This window comes from Rhinopithecus bieti, unplaced genomic scaffold (assembly GCF_001698545.2).
Source record: "Rhinopithecus bieti isolate Rb0 unplaced genomic scaffold, ASM169854v2 scaffold_73632, whole genome shotgun sequence".
In the NCBI taxonomy this organism is placed as follows: Eukaryota; Metazoa; Chordata; class Mammalia; order Primates; family Cercopithecidae; genus Rhinopithecus; species Rhinopithecus bieti.
The window spans coordinates 143,342-147,647 of NW_016827332.1; positions in this window are offsets into that span (position 1 = coordinate 143,342).

Consider the following 4,306-nt stretch of genomic DNA (forward strand, 5'->3'; position numbering starts at 1 on the left):
GGCACTATTCACAATAGCAAAGACTTGGAATCAACCCAAATGTCCATCAGTGACAGACTGGATTAAGAAAATGTGGCACATATACACCATGGAATACTATGCAGCCATAAAAAAGGATGAGTTCGTGTCCTTTGTAGGGACATGGATGCAGCTGGAAACCATCATTCTCAGCAAACTATCGCAAGAACAGAAAACCAAACACTGCATGTTCTCACTCATAGGCGGGAACTGAACAATGAGATCACTTGGAGTTGGGAAGGGGAACATCACACACTGGGGCCTATTATGGGGAGGGGGGAGAGGGGAGGGATGGCACTGGGAGTTATACCTGATGTAAATGACGAGTTGATGGGTGCTGACGAGTTGATGGGTGCAGCACACCAACATGGCACAAGTATACATATGTAACAAACCTGCACGTTGTGCACATGTACCCTAGAACTTAAAGTATAATAAAAAAAAAGCCATTAAATTTCAGATACAAAACGTAAAAAAAAAAAAAAAAAGGGAGTATACCAAGAAAGAGGAAGACATGGAAGACAAGAAACAGGGTATTGGCAGGGCAGAGAACAAAGGGAATGCTTAGGATGACAGCAAAAACAAGTCCCAGGGCAACTGTGGGGGAGCAGGTGGAGAGAACAAGCAATCCAGAGTAGATGAGGAGGTCGGAAAACTCCAGTACAGGTATCTCCAAGGAAAACAAAACAAAAAGCCACATAAATTATCTAATAGGTTTGACCATATAGAAATTATATATTGACTTTGTTTTACAGAGCTGTTGGAGGGTGTGGAAGGACTTAGTCAAGTATTCATAAGAAAATTAGAAGCAATTGTGAACTGGAAAAATATAAAAATTTGTGCAAAAAAGGAAATATAATTAAAATAGACTACTTGGCTTAATGGTGATTAATATTTACAGAGTCATATAATAAAAAAACTCCCTGTATATCATGAATGAAGTAATTACATACCTTTGTCAAAATTTATTGCACTGTTCCCTCAATATGAGTGCATTTTAATAATTGTAAACTATACCTCAATACCTCTAGCCAAAGGCTGCCTGCTCTGTTGGACAAGACTTTTTTTTTTCTTTTTTCTTTTTTCTTTTTTCTTTTTTTAAAGAAATGGAGTCTCGCTCTGTCGTGCCCAGGCTGGAGGGCAGTGGCGCGACCTCAGCTCACTGCAAACCCTGCCTCCTGGGTTCAAGCGATTCTCCTGCTTCAGCCTCCAAGTAGCTGGGATTACAGGTGCCCCCCACCACGCTCGGCTAATTTATTGTATTTTTAGTAGAGATGGGGTTTCACCATATTGGCCAGGCTGGTCTCCAACTCCCGACCTCAGGCGATCCGCCCGCTTCGACCTCCCAATGTGCTGGGATTACAGGCATGTAATCTGGTCTTTTTTTTTTTTTAAGGCTGCTTGCAAATTGGTATCAAAAGTTTAAAACAATTATATCTTTAGACCTACCAATTCCATGTCTAGGATTCTGTCCTAAGAAAACAAGCCATATGGGCAAATTCAGCTTGTAGGTAGAGCAAAACTCCACTTCTGTTCTCTTAGACTCCTGATTGGGCTAGAGAATTAAAATGACATAAAACAGATTAACAGGAGAAAGCATCCGAATTGTGAGTGTGTGTGTGTGTGTGTGTTGTTTCTTTTCTTTTCTCTTTTTCCTTTTTGTATAGAGTCTTACTCTGTCACCCAGGCTGGAGTGCAGTGGCTCGATCTTGGCTCACTGCAACCTCTGCCCCCTGGGTTCAAGTGATTCTCCTGCCTTAGCCTCCAAAGTAGCTGGGATCACAGGTGCACACTGCCATGCCCGGCTAATTTTTGTATTTTTAGTAGAGACAGGATTTCACCATGTTGACCAGGCTGGTCTTGAACTCCCGACCTGAGGTGATCTGCCTGCCTAGGCCTCCCAAAGTTCTGGGATTACGGGTATGAGCCACTGCGCCTGGCACAAATATATTTAATGCAAGTTTTAGGTGGCACACAAGAAAAGAAACAGTTCGAGTCAGTTCCTTAAATACTGAATTGGACAAAGAGTGGTAAGTTATGATGAAGCAACTAAATTATGTGGAAGGACTTAACCGGGCTCATGCCTGTAATCCCAGCACTATGGGAGGCCGATGTGGGCAGATGACTTGAGCCCAGGTGTTCAAGACCAGCCTAGGCAACATGGCAAGATCCTATCTCTACAAAAAACACAAATATTAGCTGGATGTGGTGGCACATGCCTGTAGTCCCAGCTACTTGGGAGGCTGAGGTGAGAGGATTGCTTGAGTCCAGAAGGTTGAGGTTGCTGTGAGCTGTGATAGTGCCACTGTACTCCAGTCTGGGCAAAAGAGTAAGACCCTGTCTCAAAAAAAAAAGAAAAGAAAGGAAAAGAAACAGCACAAAGGTTAGAGTGATCTTTTTGCACCTGCTGTTTTTCTTTTTTTCTTTTTTTGAGTCAGGGTCTCACTCTGTTGCTCAGGCTGGAGTGCAGTGGCACGATCATGGCTCACTGTAGCCTCAAGCTCCTGAGCTCAAGTGATACTCTCACTTTAGCATCCCTGTTATTTTACAAATGCCTTTAACTTAAATGGTATGCCAGAATGGCTTGGGTTTTTGTTTGTTTTTTTTTTTTTGAGCCAGTGTCTTGCTCTGTCATCCAAGCTGGAGTACAGTGGTGTGATCATGACTCACTGCAGCCTCGACCTCCCAGGCTCAAGCCATCCTCCCACGTCAGCCTCCCAAGTAGCTGGGACCACAGTTACGCACCACCACACCTGGGTACTTTTTTATTGTTTACTTCGTGTAGATACAGGGTTTTGTTATTTGCCCAGGCTGGTTTCGAACTCCTGGCCTCAAGTGATACTCCCACCTTGGCCTCCCAAAGTACTGGGATTACAGGTGTAAGCCACTGGACCTGGCCTCTGTTTGAGTTTTTAAAGTTTTGGGTATTTTTAGAATTGTGGTCTCACTGTGTTGCCCAGGCTGGTCTCAAACTCCTAGGCTCAAGCAATCCTTCCCCCTTAGATCCTCTCACCTCAGCCTCCTGAGTAGCTGGGACTATAGGTGTGTGCCCAGAAAAAACACTGACACAACCACTGATATACATATCAGTATATACAGGCAATGGCTCACACCTGCAATCTCAACACTTTAGGAGGCTGAAGCAGGAGGATTGCTCAAGCTCAGAAGTTAGAGACCAGCCTGGGCAAGATAGTGAGACCCTGTGTTTTAAAAAAAGAAAATAAGAAAAATTAGGCATCCTGGTACATACCTGTCTTCCCAACTACTCAGGAGGCTGAAGCGGGAGAATTGATTGATCCCAGGAGCTTGAGGTTGCAGTTAGCAGTGATCACACCACTGCACTCCAGCCTGGATGACAGAGTGAGACCCTTTCCTAGAACACAGAAATCATATCCTTTTTTTTTTTTTTTTTTTAAAACCTTCTGAATCTCTCATTTTTATATCTTATACATTTGGAAGAGTTGGAATAATTTCTATATAATGCTACTGTCTTAGATAACAGACAGATTCTAAATTTCTCTGTAAGGTCAGTACCCCTTTAGTCTCTAGCTGATTATCAACTCCAAGAACAAATTCCAAAGTCAATGACCCTGAATTTCATTTGAGAAAAACAGGAAGGCACTACAAACTACGAACGTTGTTATTATAATAGCAACTGTATAGTGCTTTCTAATTTTTAGACCACTTTCACATACTCTGTTTCATATTACCTCAGGTTTATAAATTAAACCTATTTTTGAAAATATGAGTATTATAGCCTAAAAGTTGTTAAAATGAAAAGACTAGATTATCCAAGCAGAGATGCCTAACTAGCATTAGGGGACATCCTCATCAGCACGGCAATTTCAAAGTCCTGGTTTGTAACACCCGACTCGTGTTCATTCAACAAATATTCATTAAGGACCTAATCCTAGTGTCAGGCTGCCTAGATTAGGAAACCTGTTAGGTCTTCAGTGAGAAAATTATATTCTGTATATGAAGAATGTGAGGACACTCAGGCTTCAAATAAAATACAATCTGTAAATTATTGTTAAGTGAAAGGCCCTGTTAAAATGGGCAGGAACAGGATTCTGAATAATTTTTTCCTTTCTTTTTGTGTGGATGGTTTTCTGGCTCCCCACTGAAGGAGTTATTAGATTAGTAAACATACTATTGTTCAGGAAAGAAAAATAAATGTGGTGTGTGTGTGTTTGATGTATTAATAGTTCTAGAGGACAGACTAAGAGCTGGTACTCCCTAAAGATCTTTTCTCTTTCTTGCCTGCCCTCCCTCCCTCCCTCCCTCCCTC